Genomic DNA, 27,643 nt, shown 5'->3' on the forward strand with positions numbered 1-27,643 from the left:
GAGGGATGTCTCTTCTGCTAAATAGCACCTCTGACTACACATTATTTGAAGCTGTGTTGGGAGTGATGTCTCGTCTGCTAAATAGCACCTGTAACTACACATTATTTGAAGCTGTGCTGGGAGGGATGTCTCTTTTGCTAAATAGAACCTCTAAATACACATTATTTGAAGCTGTGCTTGAAGATGTGCTGGCAGTATTGTCTCTTCTGCTAAATAGCAAATGTAACTACACATTATTTGAAGCTGTGCTGGGAGTGAGGTCTCTTCTGCTAAATAGCACCTCCGACTGCACATTATTTGATGCTGTGCTGGGCGTGATGTCTCTATAGCGAAATAGCACCTCTGACTACACATCATTTGAAGCTGTGCTGGGAGTGAGGTATCTTCTGCTAAATATAACCTCTGACTGCACATTATTCGAAGATGTGCTGGGAATGAGGTCTCTTATGCTAAATAGCACCTCTGACTACACATTATTTGAAGCTGTGCTGGGAGTGAGGTCTCTTCTTTTAAACAACACTTCTAACTACACATTATTTGATGCTGTGCTGGGAGTGATGTCTCTTCTGCTAAATAGCACCTCTGACTACACATTATATGCTGCTGTGCTGGGAGTGATGTCACTTCTGCTAAATAGCCTCTGTAACTACACATTATTTGATATGGTGTGCTGGGACTGTTGTCTCTTCTGCTAAATAGCACCTGCAACTATACATTATTTGATGCTGTGCTGGGAGTGATATCTCTTCTGCTAAATAGCACCTCTAACTACACATCATTTGAAGCTGTGCTGTGAGTGAGGTCTCTTCTGCTAAATAGCACCTCTGACAGCACATTATTCGAAGATGTGCTGGGAATGAGGTCTCTTATGCTAAATAGCACCTCTGACTACACATTATTTGAAGCTGTGCTGGGCGCGATGTCCCTTCTGCTAAATAGCACCTCTAACTACACATTATTTGAAGCTGTGTTGGGAGGCATGTCTCTTCCGCTAAATAGCACCTCTGACTACACATTATTTGAAGCTGTGCTGCGAGTGAGGTATCTTCTGCTAAATAGCACCTCTGAATATACATTATTTGAAGCTGTGCTGGGAGTGATGTCCCTTCTGCTAAATAGCACCTGTAACTACATATTATTTTAAGATGTAGTGGGAGTGATGTCTCTTCTGCTAAATAGCACCTGTAACTACACATTATTTGAAGCTGTGTTGGGAGGCATGTCTCTTCTGCTAAATAGCACCTCTGACTACACATTATTTGAAGCTGTGCTGGGAGTGATGTCTCTTCTGCTAAATAGCACCTTTGACTGCACATTATTTGAAGATGTGCTGGGAGTGTAGTCTCTTCTGCTAAATAGCACCTCTGACTGATCATTATTTGAAACTGTGCTGGGAGTGATGTCTCTTCTGCTAAATAGCACCTCTGACTGATCATTATTTGAAACTGTGCTGGGAGTGATGTCTCTTCTGCTAAATAGAACCTCTAAATACACAATTTTTGAAGCTGTACTTGAAGCTATGCTTGCAGTGTTGTCTCTTCTGCTAAATAGCAAATGTAACTACACATTATTTGAAGCTGTGCTGGGAGTGAGGTCTCTTCTGCTAAATAGCACCTCCGACTGCACATTGTTTGATGCTGTGCTGGGCGTGATGTCTCTATAGCGAAATCGCACCTCTGACTATATATCATTTGAAGCTGTGCTGGGAGTGAGGTATCTTCTGCTAAATAGCACCTCTGACTGCACATTATTCGAAGATGTGCTGGGAATGAGGTCTCTTATGCTAAATAGCACCTCTGACTCCACATTGTTTGAAGCTGTGCTGGGACTGATATCTCTTCTGCTAAATTGTCCCTCTGACTACACATTATTTGAAGATGTGCTGGCAGTGATGTCTCTTCTGCAAAATAGCACCTCTAACTACACATCATTTGAAGCTGTGCTGGAGTGAGGTCTCCTCTGCTAAACAGCACCTCTGACTGCACATTATTCGAAGATATGCAGGGAATGAGGTCTTGGCTGCTAAATAGCACCTCTAACTACACATCATTTGAAGCTGCGCTGGGAGTGAGGTCTCTTCTGCTAAATAGCACCTCTGACTGTACATTATTTGAAGATGTGCTGGGAATGAGGTCTCTTATGCTAAATAGCACCTCTGACTACACATTATTTGAAGCTGTGCTGGGCGTGATGTCTCTTCTGCTAAATAGCACCTCTGAATACACATAATTTGAAGCGGTGCTGGGAGTGAGATAACTTCTGCAAAATAGCACCTCTGACTGCACATTATTCGAAGATGTGCTGGCAATGAGGTTTCTTATACTAAATAACACCTGTGACTGCACATTATTCGAAGATGTGCTCGGAATGAGGTCTCTTTTGCTAAATAGCACCCCTGACTACACATTATTTGAAACTGTGCTGGGTGTGATGTCTCTTCTGCTAAATTGCACCTCTAACTACACATCATTCGAAGATGTGCTGGGAATGAGGTCTCTTATGCTAAATAGCACCTCTTAGTGCACATTATTCGAAGATGTGCTGGGAATGAGATCTCTTATGCTAAATAGCACCTCTGACTCCACATTATTTGAAGATGTGCTGGGAGTGATGTCTCTCCTGCTTAATAGTACCTCTGACTACACATTATTTGAAGCTATGCTGGGAGTGATGTCTCTTCTGCTAAATAGAACCTCTAACTACACATAATTTGAAGCTGTGCTGGGAGTGAGGTCTACGCTGATAAACAGCACCTCTGACTGCACATTATTCAAAGATATGCTGGGAATGAGGTCTCTTCTGCTAAATACCACCTCTGACTACACATTATTTGAAGCTGTGCTGGGAGTGATGTCTCTTCTTTTAAACAGCACCTCTAACTACACATTATTTGATGCTGTGCTGGGCGTGATGTCTCGTCTGCTAAATAGCACCTCTAACTACACATCATTTGAAGCTGTGCTGGGAGTGAGGTCTCTTCTGCTAAATAGCACCTCAGACTGCACATTATTCGAAGATGTGCTGGGAATGAGGTCTCTTATGCTAAATAGCACCTCTGACTACACATTATTTGAAGCTGTGCTGGGCGTGATATCTCTTCTGCTGAATAGCACCTCTAAATACACATAATTTGAAGCTGTGCAGGGAGTGAGGTTACTTCTGCTAAATAACACATCTGACTGCACATTATTCGAAAATGGGCTGGGAATGAGGTCTCTTATGCTAAATAGCACCTCTGACTTCACATTATTTGAAGCTGTGCCTGGCATGATGTCTCTTCTGCTAAATAGCACCTCTAACTACACATCAATTGAAGCTGTGCTGGGAGTGAGGTCTATTCTGCTAAATAGCACCTCTGACTGCACATTATTCGAAGATGTGCTGAGAATGAAGTCTCTTATGCTAAATGGAACCTCTGACAGCACATTACTCGAAGATGTGCTGGGAATGAGGTCTCCTATGCTAAATAGCACCTCTGAGTACACATTATTTGAAGCTGTGCTGGGTGTGATGTCTCTTCTGCTAAATAGAACCTCTAACTACACATCATTTGAAGCTGTGGTGGGAGTGATGTCTCTTCTGTAAATAGCACCTGTAACTAAACATTATTTTAAGCTCTGCTGGGAGTGATGTCTCTTCTGTGAAATAGCACCTCTGACTTCACATTAATTGAAGCTGTGCTGGGAGTGATGTTTCTTCTGCTAAATAGCACCTCTGACTGCACATTATTTGAAGATGTGCTGGGAGTGTAGTCTCTTCTGCTAAATAGCACCTCTGACTGACCATTATTTGAAACTGTGCTGGGAGTGATGTCTCTTCTGCTAAATAAAACCTCTAAATACACATTATTTGAAGCTGTGCTTGAAGCTGTGCTGGCAGTGTTGTCTCTTCTGCTAAATAACACCTCTGACTGCACATTATTTGAAGATGTGCTGGGAATGAGGTCTCTTCTGCTAAATAGCACCTGTAACTACACATTATTTGAAGCTGTGCTGGGAGTGATGTCTCTTCTGCTAAATAACACCTCTGAATATACATTATTTGAAGCTGTGCTGGGAGTGATGTCCCTTCTGCTAAATAGCACCTCTAACTACATATTATTTTAAGCTGTAGTGGGAGTGATGTCTCTTCTGCTAAATAGCACCTGTAACTACACATTATTTGAAGCTGTGCTGGGAGGGATGTCTCTTCTGCTAAATATCACCTCTGACTACACATTATTTGAAGCTGTGCTGGGAGTGATGTCTCTTCTGCTAAATAGCACCTTTGACTGCACATTATTTGAAGATGTGCTGGTAGTGTAGTCTCTTCTGCTAAATACACCTCTGACTGATCATTATTTGAAACTGTGCTTGGAGTGATGTTTCTTCTGCTAAATAGAACCTCTAAATACACATTATTTGAAGCTGTACTTGAAACTGTGCTTGCAGTGTTGTCTCTTCTGCTAAATAGCAAATGTAACTACACATTATTTGAATCTGTGCTGGGAGTGAGGTCTCTTCTGCTAAATAGCACCTCCGACTGCACATTATTTGATGCTGTGCTGGGCGTGATGTCTCTATAGCGAAATAGCACCTCTGACTATATATCATTTGAAGCTGTGCTGGGAGTGAGGTATCTTCTGCTAAATAGCACCTCTGACTGCACATTATTCAAAGATGTGCTGGGAATGAGGTCTCTTATGCTAAATAGCACCTCTGACTACACATTGTTTGAAGCTGTGCTGGGAGTGATATCTCTTCTGCTAAATAGTACCTCTGACTACACATTATTTGAAGATAGGCTGGCAGTGATGTCTCTTTTGCTAAATAGGACCTCTGACTATACATTATTTGAAGCTGTGCTGGGAGCAATGTCTCTTCTGCAAAATAGCACCTCTAACTACACATCATTTGAAGCTGTGCTGGGAGTGAGGTCTCTTCTGCTAAATAGCACCTCTGACTGCACATTATTCGAAGATGTGCTGGCAATGAGGTCTCTTATACTAAATAGCACCTGTGACTGCACATTATTCGAAGATGTGCTGGGAGTGATGTCTCTCCTGCTTAATAGTACCTTTGTCTACACATTATTTGAAGCTGTGCTGGGAGTGATGTCTCTTATGCTAAATAGCACCTCTAACTACACATCATTTGAAGATGTGCTGGGAGTGTGGTCTCTTCTGCTAAATAGCACCTCTGACTACACATTAATTGAAGCTGTGCTGGGAGTGAGGTCTCTTCTGCTAAAGAGCACCTCCGACTGCACATTATTTGATGCTGTGCTGGGCGTGATGTCTCTATAGCGAAATAGCACCTCTGACTACACATCATTTGAAGCTGTGCTGGGAGTGAGGTATCTTCTGCTAAATAGCACCTCTGACTGCACATTATTCGAAGATGTGCTGGGAATGAGGTCTCTTCTGCTAAGTAGCACCTCTGACTACACATTATTTGAAGCTGTGCTGGGAGTGATGTCTCTTCTGCAAAATAGCACCTCTAACTACACATCATTTGAAGCTGTGCTGGGAGTGAGGTCTCCTTTGCTAAACAGCACCTCTGAATGCACATTATTCGAAGATATGCTGGGAATGAGGTCTCTTCTGCTAAATAGCACCTCTGACTACACATTATTTGATGCTGTGCTGGGTGTGATGTCTCGCCTGCTAAATAGCACCTCTAACTACACATCATTTGAAGCTGTGCTGGGAGTGAGGTCTCTTCCGCTAAATAGCACCTCTGACTGAACATTATTCGAAGATGTGCTGGGAATGAGGTCTCTTATGCTAAATAGCTCCTCTGACTACACATTATTTGAAGCTGTGCTGGGCGTGATGTCTCTTCTGCTAAATAGCACCTCTAACTACACATCATTTGAAGATGTGCTGGGAGTGTGTTCTCTTCTGCTAAATAGCACCTCTGACTGCACATTATTCGAAGATGTGCTGGGAATGAGGTCTCTTATGCTAAATATCACCTCTTAGTGCACATTATTCGAAGATGTGCTAGGAATGAGGTCTCTTATGCAAAATAGTACCTCTTACTCCACATTATTTGAAGATGTGCTGGGAGTGATGTCTCTCCTGCTTAATAGTACCTCTGACTACACATTGTTTGAAGCTGTGCTGGGAGTGATATCTCTTCTGCTAAATAGCACCTTTGAATATACATAATTTGAAGCTGTGCTGGGAGTGATGTCCCTTCTGCTAAATAGCACCTGTAACTACACATTATTTGAAGCTGTGCTGGGAGGGATGTCTCTTCTGCTAAATAGCACCTCTGACTACACATTATTTGAAGCTGTGTTCGGAGTGATGTCTCGTCTGCTAAATAGCACCTGTAACTACACATTATTTGAAGCTGTGCTGGGAGGGATGTCTCTTCTGCTAAATAGCACCTATGACTACACATTATTTGAAGCTGTGCTGGGAGTGATGTCTCTTCTGCTAAATAGCACCTTTGACTGCACATTATTTGAAGATGTGCTGTGAGTGTTGTCTCTTCTGCTAAATAACACCTCTGACTGATCATTACTTGAAACTGTGCTGGGAGTGATGTCTCTTCTGCTAAATAGCACCTCTGACTGCACATTATTCGAAGATGTGCTAGGAATGAGTTCTCTTCTGCTAAATAGCACCTGTAACTACACATTATTTTAAACTGTGGTGGGAGTGATGTCTCTTCTGCTAAATTGCACCTGTAACTAAACATTATTTTAAGCTGTGCTGGGAGTGATGTCTCTTCTGCTAAATGGCACCTCTGACTACACATTATTTGAAGCTGTGCTGGGAGTGATGTTTCTTCTGCTAAATAGTACCTCTGACTGCACATTATTTTAAGATCTGCTGGGAGTGTAGTCTCTTCTGCTAAATAGCACCTCTGACTGATCATTACTTGAAACTGTGCTGGGAGTGATGTCTCTTCTGCTAAATAGCACCTCTGACTGCACATTATTCGAAGATGTGCTGGGAATGAGGTCTCTTATGCTAAATAGCACCTCTGACTACACATTATTTGAAGCTGTGCTGGGCGTGATGTCTATTCCTCTAAATAGTACCTCTAACTACACATTATTTGAAGCTGTGCTGGGAGTGAGGTCTCTTCTGCTAAATAGCACCTATGACTGCACATTATTCGAAGATGTGCTGGGAATGAGGTCTCTTATGCTAAATAGCACCTCCGACTACACATTATTTGAAGCTGTGCCTGGCCTGATGTCTCTTCTGCTAAATAGCACCTCTAACTACACATCATTTGAAGCTTTGCTGGGAGTGAGGTGTCTTCTGCCAAATAGCACCTCTGACTGCACATTATTCGAAGATGTGCTGAGAATGAGGTCTCTTATGCTAAATAGCACTTCTGACTGCACATTACTCGAAGATGTGCTGGGAATGAGGTCTCCTATGCTAAATAGCACCTCTAACTACACATTATTTGAAGTTGTGCTGGGAGTGATGTCTCTTCTGCTAAATAGCACCTCTAACTACACATCATTTGAAGCTGTGCTGGGAGTGAGGTCTCTTCTGCTAAATAACACCTCTGACTGCACATTATTTGAAGATGTGCTGGAAATTAGGTCTCATGCTAAATAGCACCTCTGACTACACAACATTTGAAGCTGTGCTGGGAGTGAGGTATCTTCTGCTAAATATCACCTCTGACTGCACATTATTCGAAGATGTGCTGGGAATGAGGTCTCTTATGCTAAATAGCACCTCTGACTACACATTGTTTGAAGCTGTGCTGGGAGTGATATCTCTTCTGCTAAATAGCACCTCTGACTACACATTATTTGAAGATGTGCTGGCAGTGATGTCTCTTCTGCTAAATAGCACCTCTGACTATACATTATTTGAAGCTGTGCTGGGAGCAATGTCTCTTCTGCAAAATAGCACCTCTAACTACACATCATTTGAAGCTGTGCTGGGAGTGAGGTCTCTTCTGCTAAATAGCACCTCTGACTGCACATTATTCGAAGATGTGCTGGCAATGAGGTCTCTTATACTAAATAGCACCTGTGACTGCACATTATTCGAAGATGTGCTGGGAGTGATGTCTCTCCTGCTTAATAGTACCTTTGTCTACACATTATTTGAAGCTGTGCTGGGAGTGATGTCTCTTATGCTAAATAGCACCTCTAACTACACATCATTTGAAGATGTGCTGGGAGTGTGGTCTCTTCTGCTAAATAGCACCTCTGACTACACATTAATTGAAGCTGTGCTGGGAGTGAGGTCTCTTCTGCTAAAGAGCACCTCCGACTGCACATTATTTGATGCTGTGCTGGGCGTGATGTCTCTATAGCGAAATAGCACCTCTGACTACACATCATTTGAAGCTGTGCTGGGAGTGAGGTATCTTCTGCTAAATAGCACCTCTGACTGCACATTATTCGAAGATGTGCTGGGAATGAGGTCTCTTCTGCTAAGTAGCACCTCTGACTACACATTATTTGAAGCTGTGCTGGGAGCGATGTCTCTTCTGCAAAATAGCACCTCTAACTACACATCATTTGAAGCTGTGCTGGGAGTGAGGTCTCCTTTGCTAAACAGCACCTCTGAATGCACATTATTCGAAGATATGCTGGGAATGAGGTCTCTTCTGCTAAATAGCACCTCTGACTACACATTATTTGATGCTGTGCTGGGTGTGATGTCTCGTCTGCTAAATAGCACCTCTAACTACACATCATTTGAAGCTGTGCTGGGAGTGAGGTCTCTTCCGCTAAATAGCACCTCTGACTGAACATTATTCGAAGATGTGCTGGGAATGAGGTCTCTTATGCTAAATAGCTCCTCTGACTACACATTATTTGAAGCTGTGCTGGGCGTGATGTCTCTTCTGCTAAATAGCACCTCTAACTACACATCATTTGAAGATGTGCTGGGAGTGTGTTCTCTTCTGCTAAATAGCACCTCTGACTGCACATTATTCGAAGATGTGCTGGGAATGAGGTCTCTTATGCTAAATATCACCTCTTAGTGCACATTATTCGAAGATGTGCTAGGAATGAGGTCTCTTATGCAAAATAGTACCTCTTACTCCACATTATTTGAAGATGTGCTGGGAGTGATGTCTCTCCTGCTTAATAGTACCTCTGACTACACATTGTTTGAAGCTGTGCTGGGAGTGATATCTCTTCTGCTAAATAGCACCTTTGAATATACATAATTTGAAGCTGTGCTGGGAGTGATGTCCCTTCTGCTAAATAGCACCTGTAACTACACATTATTTGAAGCTGTGTTGGGAGGGATGTCTCTTCTGCTAAATAGCACCTCTGACTACACATTATTTGAAGCTGTGTTGGGAGTGATGTCTCGTCTGCTAAATAGCACCTGTAACTACACATTATTTGAAGCTGTGCTGGGAGGGATGTCTCTTCTGCTAAATAGCACCTCTGACTACACATTATTTGAAGCTGTGCTGGGAGTGATGTCTCTTCTGCTAAATAGCACCTTTGACTGCACATTATTTGAAGATGTGCTGTGAGTGTTGTCTCTTCTGCTAAATAACACCTCTGACTAATCATTATTTGAAACTGTGCTGGGAGTGATGTCTCTTTTGCTAAATAGAACCTCTAAATACACATTATTTGAAGCTGTGCTTGAAGATGTGCTGGCAGTATTGTCTCTTCTGCTAAATAGCAAATGTAACTACACATTATTTGAAGCTGTGCTGGGAGTGAGGTCTCTTCTGCTAAATAGCACCTCCGACTGCACATTATTTGATGCTGTGCTGGGCGTGATGTCTCTATAGCGAAATAGCACCTCTGACTACACATCATTTGAAGCTGTGCTGGGAGTGAGGTATCTTCTGCTAAATATAACCTCTGACTGCACATTATTCGAAGATGTGCTGGGAATGAGGTCTCTTATGCTAAATAGCACCTCTGACTACACATTGTTTGAAGCTGTGCTGGGAGTGATTTCTCTTCTGCTAAATAGCACCTCTGACTACACATTATTTGAAGCTGTGCTGGGAGTGAGGTCTCTTCTTTTAAACAACACTTCTAACTACACATTATTTGATGCTGTGCTGGGAGTGATGTCTCTTCTGCTAAATAGCACCTCTGACTACACATTATATGCTGCTGTGCTGGGAGTGATGTCACTTCTGCTAAATAGCCTCTGTAACTACACATTATTTGATATGGTGTGCTGGGACTGTTGTCTCTTCTGAAAATAGCACCTGCAACTATACATTATTTGATGCTGTGCTGGGAGTGATATCTCTTCTGCTAAATAGCACCTCTAACTACACATCATTTGAAGCTGTGCTGGGAGTGAGGTCTCTTCTGCTAAATAGCACCTCTGACAGCACATTATTCGAAGATGTGCTGGGAATGAGGTCTCTTATGCTAAATAGCACCTCTGACTACACATTATTTGAAGCTGTGCTGGGCGCGATGTCCCTTCTGCTAAATAGCACCTCTAACTACACATTATTTGAAGCTGTGTTGGGAGGCATGTCTCTTCCGCTAAATAGCACCTCTGACTACACATTATTTGAAGCTGTGCTGCGAGTGAGGTATCTTCTGCTAAATAGCACCTCTGAATATACATTATTTGAAGCTGTGCTGGGAGTGATGTCCCTTCTGCTAAATAGCACCTGTAACTACATATTATTTTAAGATGTAGTGGGAGTGATGTCTCTTCTGCTAAATAGCACCTGTAACTACACATTATTTGAAGCTGTGTTGGGAGGCATGTCTCTTCTGCTAAATAGCACCTCTGACTACACATTATTTGAAGCTGTGCTGGGAGTGATGTCTCTTCTGCTAAATAGCACCTTTGACTGCACATTATTTGAAGATGTGCTGGGAGTGTAGTCTCTTCTGCTAAATAGCACCTCTGACTGATCATTATTTGAAACTGTGCTGGGAGTGATGTCTCTTCTGCTAAATAGCACCTCTGACTGATCATTATTTGAAACTGTGCTGGGAGTGATGTCTCTTCTGCTAAATAGAACCTCTAAATACACAATGTTTGAAGCTGTACTTGAAGCTGTGCTTGCAGTGTTGTCTCTTCTGCTAAATAGCAAATGTAACTACACATTATTTGAAGCTGTGCTGGGAGTGAGGTCTCTTCTGCTAAATAGCACCTCCGACTGCACATTGTTTGATGCTGTGCTGGGCGTGATGTCTCTATAGCGAAATCGCACCTCTGACTATATATCATTTGAAGCTGTGCTGGGAGTGAGGTATCTTCTGCTAAATAGCACCTCTGACTGCACATTATTCGAAGATGTGCTGGGAATGAGGTCTCTTATGCTAAATAGCACATCTGACTCCACATTGTTTGAAGCTGTGCTGGGACTGATATCTCTTCTGCTAAATTGTCCCTCTGACTACACATTATTTGAAGATGTGCTGGCAGTGATGTCTCTTCTGCAAAATAGCACCTCTAACTACACATCATTTGAAGCTGTGCTGGAGTGAGGTCTCCTCTGCTAAACAGCACCTCTGACTGCACATTATTCGAAGATATGCAGGGAATGAGGTCTTGGCTGCTAAATAGCACCTCTAACTACACATCATTTGAAGCTGCGCTGGGAGTGAGGTCTCTTCTGCTAAATAGCACCTCTGACTGTACATTATTTGAAGATGTGCTGGGAATGAGGTCTCTTATGCTAAATAGCACCTCTGACTACACATTATTTGAAGCTGTGCTGGGCGTGATGTCTCTTCTGCTAAATAGCACCTCTGAATACACATAATTTGAAGCGGTGCTGGGAGTGAGATAACTTCTGCAAAATAGCACCTCTGACTGCACATTATTCGAAGATGTGCTGGCAATGAGGTTTCTTATACTAAATAACACCTGTGACTGCACATTATTCGAAGATGTGCTCGGAATGAGGTCTCTTTTGCTAAATAGCACCCCTGACTACACATTATTTGAAGCTGTGCTGGGTGTGATGTCTCTTCTGCTAAATTGCACCTCTAACTACACATCATTCGAAGATGTGCTGGGAATGAGGTCTCTTATGCTAAATAGCACCTCTTAGTGCACATTATTCGAAGATGTGCTGGGAATGAGATCTCTTATGCTAAATAGCACCTCTGACTCCACATTATTTGAAGATGTGCTGGGAGTGATGTCTCTCCTTCTTAATAGTACCTCTGACTACACATTATTTGAAGCTATGCTGGGAGTGATGTCTCTTCTGCTAAATAGAACCTCTAACTACACATAATTTGAAGCTGTGCTGGGAGTGAGGTCTACGCTGATAAACAGCACCTCTGACTGCACATTATTCAAAGATATGCTGGGAATGAGGTCTCTTCTGCTAAATACCACCTCTGACTACACATTATTTGAAGCTGTGCTGGGAGTGATGTCTCTTCTTTTAAACAGCACCTCTAACTACACATTATTTGATGCTGTGCTGGGCGTGATGTCTCGTCTGCTAAATAGCACCTCTAACTACACATCATTTGAAGCTGTGCTGGGAGTGAGGTCTCTTCTGCTAAATAGCACCTCAGACTGCACATTATTCGAAGATGTGCTGGGAATGAGGTCTCTTATGCTAAATAGCACCTCTGACTACACATTATTTGAAGCTGTGCTGGGCGTGATATCTCTTCTGCTGAATAGCACCTCTAAATACACATAATTTGAAGCTGTGCAGGGAGTGAGGTTACTTCTGCTAAATAACACATCTGACTGCACATTATTCGAAAATGGGCTGGGAATGAGGTCTCTTATGCTAAATAGCACCTCTGACTTCACATTATTTGAAGCTGTGCCTGGCATGATGTCTCTTCTGCTAAATAGCACCTCTAACTACACATCAATTGAAGCTGTGCTGGGAGTGAGGTCTATTCTGCTAAATAGCACCTCTGACTGCACATTATTCGAAGATGTGCTGAGAATGAAGTCTCTTATGCTAAATGGAACCTCTGACAGCACATTACTCGAAGATGTGCTGGGAATGAGGTCTCCTATGCTAAATAGCACCTCTGAGTACACATTATTTGAAGCTGTGCTGGGTGTGATGTCTCTTCTGCTAAATAGAACCTCTAACTACACATCATTTGAAGCTGTGGTGGGAGTGATGTCTCTTCTGCTAAATAGCACCTGTAACTAAACATTATTTTAAGCTCTGCTGGGAGTGATGTCTCTTCTGTGAAATAGCACCTCTGACTTCACATTAATTGAAGCTGTGCTGGGAGTGATGTTTCTTCTGCTAAATAGCACCTCTGACTGCACATTATTTGAAGATGTGCTGGGAGTGTAGTCTCTTCTGCTAAATAGCACCTCTGACTGACCATTATTTGAAACTGTGCTGGGAGTGATGTCTCTTCTGCTAAATAAAACCTCTAAATACACATTATTTGAAGCTGTGCTTGAAGCTGTGCTGGCAGTGTTGTCTCTTCTGCTAAATAACACCTCTGACTGCACATTATTTGAAGATGTGCTGGGAATGAGGTCTCTTCTGCTAAATAGCACCTGTAACTACACATTATTTGAAGCTGTGCTGGGAGTGATGTCTCTTCTGCTAAATAACACCTCTGAATATACATTATTTGAAGCTGTGCTGGGAGTGATGTCCCTAATGCTAAATAGCACCTCTAACTACATATTATTTTAAGCTGTAGTGGGAGTGATGTCTCTTCTGCTAAATAGCACCTGTAACTACACATTATTTGAAGCTGTGCTGGGAGGGATGTCTCTTCTGCTAAATATCACCTCTGACTACACATTATTTGAAGCTGTGCTGGGAGTGATGTCTCTTCTGCTAAATAGCACCTTTGACTGCACATTATTTGAAGATGTGCTGGTAGTGTAGTCTCTTCTGCTAAATACACCTCTGACTGATCATTATTTGAAACTGTGCTTGGAGTGATGTTTCTTCTGCTAAATAGAACCTCTAAATACACATTATTTGAAGCTGTACTTGAAACTGTGCTTGCAGTGTTGTCTCTTCTGCTAAATAGCAAATGTAACTACACATTATTTGAATCTGTGCTGGGAGTGAGGTCTCTTCTGCTAAATAGCACCTCCGACTGCACATTATTTGATGCTGTGCTGGGCGTGATGTCTCTATAGCGAAATAGCACCTCTGACTATATATCATTTGAAGCTGTGCTGGGAGTGAGGTATCTTCTGCTAAATAGCACCTCTGACTGCACATTATTCAAAGATGTGCTGGGAATGAGGTCTCTTATGCTAAATAGCACCTCTGACTACACATTGTTTGAAGCTGTGCTGGGAGTGATATCTCTTCTGCTAAATAGTACCTCTGACTACACATTATTTGAAGATAGGCTGGCAGTGATGTCTCTTCTGCTAAATAGGACCTCTGACTATACATTATTTGAAGCTGTGCTGGGAGCAATGTCTCTTCTGCAAAATAGCACCTCTAACTACACATCATTTGAAGCTGTGCTGGGAGTGAGGTCTCTTCTGCTAAATAGCACCTCTGACTGCACATTATTCGAAGATGTGCTGGCAATGAGGTCTCTTATACTAAATAGCACCTGTGACTGCACATTATTCGAAGATGTGCTGGGAGTGATGTCTCTCCTGCTTAATAGTACCTTTGTCTACACATTATTTGAAGCTGTGCTGGGAGTGATGTCTCTTATGCTAAATAGCACCTCTAACTACACATCATTTGAAGATGTGCTGGGAGTGTGGTCTCTTCTGCTAAATAGCACCTCTGACTACACATTAATTGAAGCTGTGCTGGGAGTGAGGTCTCTTCTGCTAAAGAGCACCTCCGACTGCACATTATTCGAAGATGTGCTGGGAATGAGGTCTCTTCTGCTAAGTAGCACCTCTGACTACACATTATTTGAAGCTGTGCTGGGAGCGATGTCTCTTCTGCAAAATAGCACCTCTAACTACACATCATTTGAAGCTGTGCTGGGAGTGAGGTCTCCTTTGCTAAACAGCACCTCTGACTGCACATTATTCGAAGATGTGCTGGGAATGAGGTCTCTTCTGCTAAGTAGCACCTCTGACTACACATTATTTGAAGCTGTGCTGGGAGCGATGTCTCTTCTGCAAAATAGCACCTCTAACTACACATCATTTGAAGCTGTGCTGGGAGTGAGGTCTCCTTTGCTAAACAGCACCTCTGAATGCACATTATTCGAAGATATGCTGGGAATGAGGTCTCTTCTGCTAAATAGCACCTCTGACTACACATTATTTGATGCTGTGCTGGGTGTGATGTCTCGTCTGCTAAATAGCACCTCTAACTACACATCATTTGAAGCTGTGCTGGGAGTGAGGTCTCTATAGCGAAATAGCACCTCTGACTACACATCATTTGAAGCTGTGCTGGGAGTGAGGTATCTTCTGCTAAATAGCACCTCTGACTGCACATTATTCGAAGATGTGCTGGGAATGAGGTCTCTTCTGCTAAGTAGCACCTCTGACTACACATTATTTGAAGCTGTGCTGGGAGCGATGTCTCTTCTGCAAAATAGCACCTCTAACTACACATCATTTGAAGCTGTGCTGGGAGTGAGGTCTCCTTTGCTAAACAGCACCTCTGAATGCACATTATTCGAAGATATGCTGGGAATGAGGTCTCTTCTGCTAAATAGCACCTCTGACTACACATTATTTGATGCTGTGCTGGGTGTGATGTCTCGTCTGCTAAATAGCACCTCTAACTACACATCATTTGAAGCTGTGCTGGGAGTGAGGTCTCTTCCGCTAAATAGCACCTCTGACTGAACATTATTCGAAGATGTGCTGGGAATGAGGTCTCTTATGCTAAATAGCTCCTCTGACTACACATTATTTGAAGCTGTGCTGGGCGTGATGTCTCTTCTGCTAAATAGCACCTCTAACTACACATCATTTGAAGATGTGCTGGGAGTGTGTTCTCTTCTGCTAAATAGCACCTCTGACTGCACATTATTCGAAGATGTGCTGGGAATGAGGTCTCTTATGCTAAATATCACCTCTTAGTGCACATTATTCGAAGATGTGCTAGGAATGAGGTCTCTTATGCAAAATAGTACCTCTTACTCCACATTATTTGAAGATGTGCTGGGAGTGATGTCTCTCCTGCTTAATAGTACCTCTGACTACACATTGTTTGAAGCTGTGCTGGGAGTGATGTCCCTTCTGCTAAATAGCACCTGTAACTACACATTATTTGAAGCTGTGCTGGGAGGGATGTCTCTTCTGCTAAATAGCACCTCTGACTACACATTATTTGAAGCTGTGTTGGGAGTGATGTCTCGTCTGCTAAATAGCACCTGTAACTACACATTATTTGAAGCTGTGCTGGGAGGGATGTCTCTTCTGCTAAATAGCACCTCTGACTACACATTATTTGAAGCTGTGCTGGGAGTGATGTCTCTTCTGCTAAATAGCACCTTTGACTGCACATTATTTGAAGATGTGCTGTGAGTGTTGTCTCTTCTGCTAAATAACACCTCTGACTAATCATTATTTGAAACTGTGCTGGGAGTGATGTCTCTTTTGCTAAATAGAACCTCTAAATACACATTATTTGAAGCTGTGCTTGAAGATGTGCTGGCAGTATTGTCTCTTCTGCTAAATAGCAAATGTAACTACACATTATTTGAAGCTGTGCTGGGAGTGAGGTCTCTTCTGCTAAATAGCACCTCCGACTGCACATTATTTGATGCTGTGCTGGGCGTGATGTCTCTATAGCGAAATAGCACCTCTGACTACACATCATTTGAAGCTGTGCTGGGAGTGAGGTATCTTCTGCTAAATATAACCTCTGACTGCACATTATTCGAAGATGTGCTGGGAATGAGGTCTCTTATGCTAAATAGCACCTCTGACTACACATTGTTTGAAGCTGTGCTGGGAGTGATTTCTCTTCTGCTAAATAGCACCTCTGACTACACATTATTTGAAGCTGTGCTGGGAGTGAGGTCTCTTCTTTTAAACAACACTTCTAACTACACATTATTTGATGCTGTGCTGGGAGTGATGTCTCTTCTGCTAAATAGCACCTCTGACTACACATTATATGCTGCTGTGCTGGGAGTGATGTCACTTCTGCTAAATAGCCTCTGTAACTACACATTATTTGATATGGTGTGCTGGGACTGTTGTCTCTTCTGCTAAATAGCACCTGCAACTATACATTATTTGATGCTGTGCTGGGAGTGATATCTCTTCTGCTAAATAGCACCTCTAACTACACATCATTTGAAGCTGTGCTGGGAGTGAGGTCTCTTCTGCTAAATAGCACCTCTGACAGCACATTATTCGAAGATGTGCTGGGAATGAGGTCTCTTATGCTAAATAGCACCTCTGACTACACATTATTTGAAGCTGTGCTGGGCGCGATGTCCCTTCTGCTAAATAGCACCTCTAACTACACATTATTTGAAGCTGTGTTGGGAGGCATGTCTCTTCCGCTAAATAGCACCTCTGACTACACATTATTTGAAGCTGTGCTGGGAGTGAGGTATCTTCTGCTAAATAGCACCTCTGAATATACATTATTTGAAGCTGTGCTGGGAGTCATGTCCCTTCTGCTAAATAGCACCTGTAACTACATATTATTTTAAGATGTAGTGGGAGTGATGTCTCTTCTGCTAAATAGCACCTGTAACTACACATTATTTGAAGCTGTGTTGGGAGGCATGTCTCTTCTGCTAAATAGCACCTCTGACTACACATTATTTGAAGCTGTGCTGGGAGTGATGTCTCTTCTGCTAAATAGCACCTTTGACTGCACATTATTTGAAGATGTGCTGGGAGTGATGTCTCTTCTGCTAAATAGCACCTCTGACTACACATTATTTGAAGCTGTGCTGGGAGTGATGTCTCTTCTGCTAAATAGCACCTCTGACTGATCATTATTTGAAACTGTGCTGGGAGTGATGTCTCTTCTGCTAAATAGCACCTCTGACTGATCATTATTTGAAACTGTGCTGGGAGTGATGTCTCTTCTGCTAAATAGAACCTCTAAATACACAATTTTTGAAGCTGTACTTGAAGCTGTGCTTGCAGTGTTGTCTCTTCTGCTAAATAGCAAATGTAACTACACATTATTTGAAGCTGTGCTGGGAGTGAGGTCTCTTCTGCTAAATAGCACCTCCGACTGCACATTGTTTGATGCTGTGCTGGGCGTGATGTCTCTATAGCGAAATCGCACCTCTGACTATATATCATTTGAAGCTGTGCTGGGAGTGAGGTATCTTCTGCTAAATAGCACCTCTGACTGCACATTATTCGAAGATGTGCTGGGAATGAGGTCTCTTATGCTAAATAGCACCTCTGACTCCACATTGTTTGAAGCTGTGCTGGGACTGATATCTCTTCTGCTAAATTGTCCCTCTGACTACACATTATTTGAAGATGTGCTGGCAGTGATGTCTCTTCTGCAAAATAGCACCTCTAACTACACATCATTTGAAGCTGTGCTGGAGTGAGGTCTCCTCTGCTAAACAGCACCTCTGACTGCACATTATTCGAAGATATGCAGGGAATGAGGTCTTGGCTGCTAAATAGCACCTCTAACTACACATCATTTGAAGCTGCGCTGGGAGTGAGGTCTCTTCTGCTAAATAGCACCTCTGACTGTACATTATTTGAAGATGTGCTGGGAATGAGGTCTCTTATGCTAAATAGCACCTCTGACTACACATTATTTGAAGCTGTGCTGGGCGTGATGTCTCTTCTGCTAAATAGCACCTCTGAATACACATAATTTGAAGCGGTGCTGGGAGTGAGATAACTTCTGCAAAATAGCACCTCTGACTGCACATTATTCGAAGATGTGCTGGCAATGAGGTTTCTTATACTAAATAACACCTGTGACTGCACATTATTCGAAGATGTGCTCGGAATGAGGTCTCTTTTGCTAAATAGCACCCCTGACTACACATTATTTGAAGCTGTGCTGGGTGTGATGTCTCTTCTGCTAAATTGCACCTCTAACTACACATCATTCGAAGATGTGCTGGGAATGAGGTCTCTTATGCTAAATAGCACCTCTTAGTGCACATTATTCGAAGATGTGCTGGGAATGAGATCTCTTATGCTAAATAGCACCTCTGACTCCACATTATTTGAAGATGTGCTGGGAGTGATGTCTCTCCTGCTTAATAGTACCTCTGACTACACATTATTTGAAGCTATGCTGGGAGTGATGTCTGTTCTGCTAAATAGAACCTCTAACTACACATAATTTGAAGCTGTGCTGGGAGTGAGGTCTACGCTGATAAACAGCACCTCTGACTGCACATTATTCAAAGATATGCTGGGAATGAGGTCTCTTCTGCTAAATACCACCTCTGACTACACATTATTTGAAGCTGTGCTGGGAGTGATGTCTCTTCTTTTAAACAGCACCTCTGACTACACATTATTTGATGCTGTGCTGGGCGTGATGTCTCGTCTGCTAAATAGCACCTCTAACTACACATCATTTGAAGCTGTGCTGGGAGTGAGGTCTCTTCTGCTAAATAGCACCTCAGACTGCACATTATTCGAAGATGTGCTGGGAATGAGGTCTCTTATGCTAAATAGCACCTCTGACTACACATTATTTGAAGCTGTGCTGGGCGTGATATCTCTTCTGCTGAATAGCACCTCTAAATACACATAATTTGAAGCTGTGCAGGGAGTGAGGTTACTTCTGCTAAATAACACATCTGACTGCACATTATTCGAAAATGGGCTGGGAATGAGGTCTCTTATGCTAAATAGCACCTCTGACTTCACATTATTTGAAGCTGTGCCTGGCATGATGTCTCTTCTGCTAAATAGCACCTCTAACTACACATCAATTGAAGCTGTGCTGGGAGTGAGGTCTATTCTGCTAAATAGCACCTCTGACTGCACATTATTCGAAGATGTGCTGAGAATGAAGTCTCTTATGCTAAATGGAACCTCTGACAGCACATTACTCGAAGATGTGCTGGGAATGAGGTCTCCTATGCTAAATAGCACCTCTGAGTACACATTATTTGAAGCTGTGCTGGGTGTGATGTCTCTTCTGCTAAATAGAACCTCTAACTACACATCATTTGAAGCTGTGGTGGGAGTGATGTCTCTTCTGCTAAATAGCACCTGTAACTAAACATTATTTTAAGCTCTGCTGGGAGTGATGTCTCTTCTGTGAAATAGCACCTCTGACTTCACATTAATTGAAGCTGTGCTGGGAGTGATGTTTCTTCTGCTAAATAGCACCTCTGACTGCACATTATTTGAAGATGTGCTGGGAGTGTAGTCTCTTCTGCTAAATAGCACCTCTGACTGACCATTATTTGAAACTGTGCTGGGAGTGATGTCTCTTCTGCTAAATAAAACCTCTAAATACACATTATTTGAAGCTGTGCTTGAAGCTGTGCTGGCAGTGTTGTCTCTTCTGCTAAATAACACCTCTGACTGCACATTATTTGAAGATGTGCTGGGAATGAGGTCTCTTCTGCTAAATAGCACCTGTAACTACACATTATTTGAAGCTGTGCTGGGAGTGATGTCTCTTCTGCTAAATAACACCTCTGAATATACATTATTTGAAGCTGTGCTGGGAGTGATGTCCCTTCTGCTAAATAGCACCTCTAACTACATATTATTTTAAGCTGTAGTGGGAGTGATGTCTCTTCTGCTAAATAGCACCTGTAACTACACATTATTTGAAGCTGTGCTGGGAGGGATGTCTCTTCTGCTAAATATCACCTCTGACTACACATTATTTGAAGCTGTGCTGGGAGTGATGTCTCTTCTGCTAAATAGCACCTTTGACTGCACATTATTTGAAGATGTGCTGGTAGTGTAGTCTCTTCTGCTAAATACACCTCTGACTGATCATTATTTGAAACTGTGCTTGGAGTGATGTTTCTTCTGCTAAATAGAACCTCTAAATACACATTATTTGAAGCTGTACTTGAAACTGTGCTTGCAGTGTTGTCTCTTCTGCTAAATAGCAAATGTAACTACACATTATTTGAATCTGTGCTGGGAGTGAGGTCTCTTCTGCTAAATAGCACCTCCGACTGCACATTATTTGATGCTGTGCTGGGCGTGATGTCTCTATAGCGAAATAGCACCTCTGACTATATATCATTTGAAGCTGTGCTGGGAGTGAGGTATCTTCTGCTAAATAGCACCTCTGACTGCACATTATTCAAAGATGTGCTGGGAATGAGGTCTCTTATGCTAAATAGCACCTCTGACTACACATTGTTTGAAGCTGTGCTGGGAGTGATATCTCTTCTGCTAAATAGTACCTCTGACTACACATTATTTGAAGATAGGCTGGCAGTGATGTCTCTTCTGCTAAATAGGACCTCTGACTATACATTATTTGAAGCTGTGGTGGGAGCGATGTCTCTTCTGCAAAATAGCACCTCTAACGACACATCATTTGAAGCTGTGCTGGGAGTGAGGTCTCCTCTGCTAAACAGCACCTCTGACTGCACATTATTCAAAGATATGCTGGGAATGAGGTCTCGTCTGCTAAATAGCACCACTAACAACACATCATTTGAAGCTGTGCTGGGCGTGATGTCTCTTCTGCTAAATAACACCTCTGACTGTACATTATTCGAAGATGTGCTGGGAATGAGGTCTCCTATGCTAAATAGCACCTCTGACTACACATTATTTGAAGCTGTGCTGGGCGTGATGTCTCTTCTGCTAAATAGCACCTCTGAATACACATAATTTGAAGCTGTGCTGGGAGTGAGGTAACTTCTACAAAATAGCACCTCTGACTGCACATTATTCGAAGATGTGCTGGGAATGAGGTCTCTTATGCTAAATAGCACCTCTGACTACACATTATTTGAAGGTGTGCCTGGCATGATGTCTCTTCTGCTAAATAGCACCTCTAACTACACATCATTTGAAGCTGTGCTGGGAGTGAGGTCTATTCTGCTAAATAGCACCTCTGACTGCACACTATTCGAAGATGTGCTGAGAAAGAAGTCTCTTATGCTGAATAGCACTTCTGACTGCTCATTACTCCAAGATGTGCTGGGAATGAGGTCTCCTATGCTAAATAGCACCTCTGACTACACATTATTTGATGCTGTGCTGGGTGTGATGTCTCTTCTGCTAAATAGCACCTCTAACTACACATCATTTGAAGCTTTGCTGGGAGTGAGCTCTCTTCTGCTAAATAACACCTCTGACTGCACATTATTTGAAGATGTGCTGGGAATGAGGTCTCTTCTGCTAAATAGTACCTGTAACTACACATTATTTTAAGCTGTGGTGGGAGTGATGTCTCTTCTGCTAAATAGCACCTCTGACTACACATTATTTAAAGCTGTGCTGGGAGTGATGTCTCTTCTGCTAAATAGCACCTCTGTCTGCCCATTATTTGAAGATGTGCTGGGAGTGTAGTCTCTTCTGCTAAATAGCATCTCTGACTGATCATTATTTGAAACTGTGCTGGGAGTGATGCCTCTTCTGCTAAATAAAACCTCTAAATACACATTATTTGAAGCTGTGCTTGAAGCTGTGCTGGCAGTGTTGTCTCTTCTGCTAAATAGCTAATGTAACTACACATTATTTGAAGCTGTGCTGGGAGTGATGTCTCTTCTGCTAAATAGCACCTCTGTCTGCCCATTATTTGAAGATGTGCTGGGAGTGAGGTCTCTTCTTTTAAATAGCACCTCCGACTACACATTATTTGAAGCTCTGCTGGGAGTGAGGTCTCTTCTGCTAAACAGCACCTCCAACTACACATTATTTGATGCTGTGCTGGGCGTGATGTCTCTATAACTAAATAGCACCTCTGACTACACATCATTTGAAGCTGTGCTGGGAGTGAGGTATCTTCTGCTAAATAGCACCTCTGACTGCATATTATTCGAAGATGTGCTGGGAATGAGGTCTCTTATGCTAAATAGAACCTTTGACTACAGATTGTTTGAAGCTGTGCTGGGAGTGATATCTCTTCTGCTAAATAGCACCTCTAACTACACATCATTTGAAGCTGTGCTGGGAGTGAGTTCTCTTTTGCTAAACAGCACCTCTGACTGCACATTATTCGAAGATATGCTGGGAATGAGGTCTCTTCTGCTAAATAGCACCCCTGACTACACATTATTTGAAGCTGTGCTGGTAGTGAGGTCTCTTCCGCTAAACAGCACCTCTAACTACGCATTATTTGAAGATGTGCTGGGAGTGTAGTCTCTTCTGCTAAATAGCACCTCTGACTGAACATTTTTTGAAACTGTGCTGGGAGTGATGTCTCATCTGCTAAATAGAACCTCTAAATAGACATTATTTGAAGGTGTGCTTGAAGCTGTGCTGGCAGTGTTGTCTCCTCTGCTAAATACCATCTCTGAGTGCTCATTATTTGACGATGTGCTGGGAGTGATGTCTCTTCTGCTAAATGGCACCTCTGACTACACATTATTTGAAGCTGTGCCGGGAGTGATGTCTCTTCTGCTAAATAGAACCTCTAAATACACATTATTTGAAGCTGTACTTGAAGCTGTGCTGGCAGTGTTGTCTCTTCTGCTAAATAGCAAATGTAACTACACATTATTTGAAGCTGTGCTGGGAGTGATGTCTCTTCTGCTAAATAGCACCTCTGAATATACATTATTTGAAGCTGTGCTGGGAGTGATGTCCCTTCTGCTAAATAGCACCTGTAACTACATATTATTTTAAGCTGTAGTGGGAGTGATGTCTCCTCTGCTAAATAGCACCTCTGACTACATATTATTTGAAGCTGTGCTGGGAGTGATGTCTCTTCAGCTAAATAGCACCTTTGACTGCACATTATTTGAAGATGTGCTGGGAGTGTAGTCTCTTCTGCTAAATAGCACCTCTGACTGATCATTATTTGAAACTGTGCTGAGAGTGAAGTCTCTTCTGCTAAATAGAACCTCTAAATACACATTATTTGAAGCTGTACTTGAAGCTGTGCTTGCAGTGTTGTCTCTTCTGCTAAATAGCAAATGTAACTACACATTATTTGAAGCTGTGCTGGGAGTGAGGTCTCTTCTGCTAAATAGCACCTCTGACTGCACATTGTTTGATGCTGTGCTGGGCGTGATGTCTCTATAGCGAAATAGCACCTCTGACTATATATCATTTGAAGCTGTGCTGGGAGTGAGGTATCTTCTGCTAAATAGCACCTCTGACTGCATATTATTCAAAGATGTGCTGGGAATGAGGTATCTTATGCTAAATAGAACCTCTGACTACACATTGTTTGAAGTTGTGCTGGGAGTGATAGCTCTTCTGCTAAATAGCACCTCTGACTACTCATTATTTGAAGATGGGCTGGCAGTGATGTCTCTTCTGCTAAATAGGACCTCTGACTATATATTATTTGAAGCTGTGGTGGGAGCGATGTCTCTTCTGCAAAATGGCACCTCTAACGACACATCATTTGAAGCTGTGCTGGGAGTGAGGTCTCCTCTGCTAAATGTTAGGGAGAATTCTCTGTTTAGGCTGAATTTCCTAACCTAGTGAGTCCCCCAGCAGCTTTGCTGGATTTTTTGGGGTTTATTTTTTTCTCCTGCCAAGAGTGAGACTCTTTTACCCTCACTCTTGTGCATGACTTGAGAGTGTTTCTGTGACTTGCTATGTGCTTATGGGCTATGGGGATCTTTTCCCCATAGGCTATCATTGGTTTTTGAATGTGTGTTACACAGCACCCTCAGTGCAGTAACACAGGGGTGTCATAGAGACCCCCAAACATAGACTCCACACCCTGGGACTGTCTTCTGTCTCCCTGGGTCTGTAAAGTCACCATTGACTTTACTAGTCTTAATTTAGGAACTTAACCAGTACAAACCATCATACTGTGGAAGTACTGGTAGGGGCAATTAGATTGCCCCTGGGTCTGTTGTCGAGGGGGTACTGTCCCGTCCCCCCTCGCCGAGTTTCTGGCTCTCCCATTGATTTTAATGCACCACTTTTTGGTGCAATGTTAAAGATACCGCCGGTTTATTTATTTAATATAAATTCACCGGTTGGGATTTTTTGCCAGAACTCGCCGCCAAAATGGCGTCTAGGTTCACTTCAGTAACCCTGAACCCGAGTAGAGCCTTTGTTCCACTTTTGGCGGGCTTCTGCACAGAAGCCCTCCAAAGTGGTGCCATTCTGTCTGGGTACCACAGGGGGTGTGGGAGGAGGTTTAGGCACCCTGGACTGAGTTGCCTTGCCAACTCATGTCGCACTCTGGTGTGATTGGCCCAAGTGGTGAGCCGCCCCGCTCGCCACTTAGCATGTTTGAGTGACAGCTAGGCCGTATGAATGGGGGTTTGCTGCATAAAAGCAGGGTTTTTGGGACTGGTTCTTCAGAAGTCGCCACAGGACCTAAGAAGCCGAAGAGGGAGAAGCCGAGCCGACCTGCCAAGACGACACCACCGGTGGAACCCTGCTGAACCGTCTCACCACTTTTCCCAACGACAGATGAGATCTCCCGCCTGGAGAGTCTTCCTCCCTTGACTGGTGGGGACAACCAGTTTCTGCCTTCTTCTCTGAAGCATCTCATGGCCGCCTTGCCTGTGCCAAGCACCCCGGCAACCGGGATACCACTTTTTACCTCAACCGCGAAAGAGGGGTAACATCCTTTTAACCGGAAAAACTCCACGGCTGGTTTCTTCCCTGGTAGTGCAATGACCTTCAGCTTTACTCCACGGCGTGATCTTCTCTTCCTCTTTTACACCTAGCTCTGGTCAGTGTTTGCTTGTACTACTGTGCCTCTGTACCTATTATGTATGCTCTGTATACTGCCTAACTCTTCTTGAGGGAAGTCTGACTGCTCAGCCACAGCTACCAGGTAAATCTGGGTGGTACAGACTGCTACCAAGTGGGTTTACTGCCAAACACCTGTAGTCTTAAATCTTTTGCAGTGGTCCCAGAGGGAACTGCACAGGTTTCTGCCTAACACTGGTGTACAGCGGTGGGATTTGTATTGAGCATACACTTTAGTGTACTTTTGAGATACCTTAGTGGAACTAACCACAAAGCTTAAGCACAAAAAGAAAAAGTCATTTTCTAACCTGTCTGCTATGGAAAGTTATAGTCAAGAGTCCCTTGCTACAAAAACTGCTGATTGTTTAAGAGTTCTCTCTAAGCATAAGAATCTCATGACTAAAGGAAAGAAAATGGAGCTAATAGAAAGGTTGTTAGAAAACCAAAGTCTGGATGATGGTTCAGAGGAAACTACCACTCCAGCAAATGTGGAGAACAGCAATGATATTGATATTGAACAAAGTATTGATGATCTTGGGTCAGAACCAGAAGAGGAAGATGAAACTGTTGTAGATGTTCCCTCTAGGCCTCTGTCTGCTCTACCAGCTGTACCTACTGGGCCTTTGCCAGGTCCCACATTTGGTCCTCAGTACTATGAACTGGAGAAAATGAAACTTGAATTAGAGTACAAGAAACTTAATGCTCAAACTGACAAAGAACTACGGCTAAGAGAAATGGAGCTCAAGTATGAGCTAGAAATGAAGAAATTGTCTGTTGAGAATACTTCTCTCTCTGGCTCCTCTAGAAGTTCCAGTCCTAAAAGACCCTGATGCTTAAAGAATTGATTGGTATGTATGAGCCTAAGTTGGATGTGTTGGATTGGTTGTCTATGTTTTAGTATAATCATGGGCTCCAGAACATCACAGGTAATGAGTTACTCACCTGGTTGTTCTCTAGGCTCCCCCCTGTTGCGACTGATGCAGTAATGGAGTTGGGGGAGGAGGATAGGAAAGAGTATGAATGTGTGAAACTAGCTTTGATAGCTAGGTTTGGGAAGACCCCTTCCCAGTATCTTAGGAGGTTTAGAAGCCTCAAAAAGCATGATGGTACCCCTTGGGCTACCTGGGTGTGTGAAGGGTTGAAAAACTTAGAGGGATGGATTCAGGGTTACAAAGTGAACACTTATGAAGGAATGAGAAATCTTGTAATGATGGAGTCAATTTATGATGCCTGCTCTCCTGAGCTCAGACAGCACTTGGCTGATTCACAGGAATTAGATCGTAGAAAGCTAGCTAAGGCTGCTGACTTGTGGGTTGCCAACAGGGCTACTCACAAGGATTCTGGGGTAACTCGAAGAAGGATGAGGGGAGACAGCCTAAGAAAGACTCCAAAGAGAATTCTAATAATTCCAATTCCAAAGAGGGCCCCAAACCACACCATAAGGGTAAGCCACCTGGTAAACCACAGCAGAGTAGTATACCTTCTGGTGCCAAACCAGAAGGAGGTCAGAACAAGCCTCCATTCCAAAGGGCCTTTGGATCCTGTTATGTTTGTAAGGCTACTGACCATGTGAAAGGAGATCCCAGATGTAAGGGTAAACCTTCAGGGATCCAGCTTGTCTCCTTAGCCTTCGCTCCAGAGGAGGAAGTCCCTATGGCAAGTGGAAACTTTCTACTGCTGGCTGATGAACCCACTGGAGTCTCAGCCAGTGTTTCTTTAGTCTCTCTGGGGTTGTGGGAACAACAGAATTTAGATGTCTATAATTCTATCCCAGATAATACTAAAGAGTATTATAAGGACTGTGTCCACGTGAATGGTCAGGAGACTCCTGCCATCAGGGACACTGGGGCCAGCATAACTGTGGTGGATGAATCATTTTTCAAGGCAGAGGATGTTGCTAAGGCACCCAAATGCCTCACCAAGTTAGCTGGAGGGCCTGTGCAGATGTGTCCCCAGTTACCAGTTCTCATCCAGTGTAATGACATGGCTGTGAAGATACCTGTCAGTATACAATGTGAAGTACAAGGAAGGGTTCTG

The sequence above is a fragment of the Ambystoma mexicanum genome, chromosome 4p, assembly GCF_040938575.1.
Source record: "Ambystoma mexicanum isolate Mex_15411 chromosome 4p, UKY_AmexF1_1, whole genome shotgun sequence".
Lineage (NCBI taxonomy): Eukaryota > Metazoa > Chordata > Amphibia > Caudata > Ambystomatidae > Ambystoma > Ambystoma mexicanum.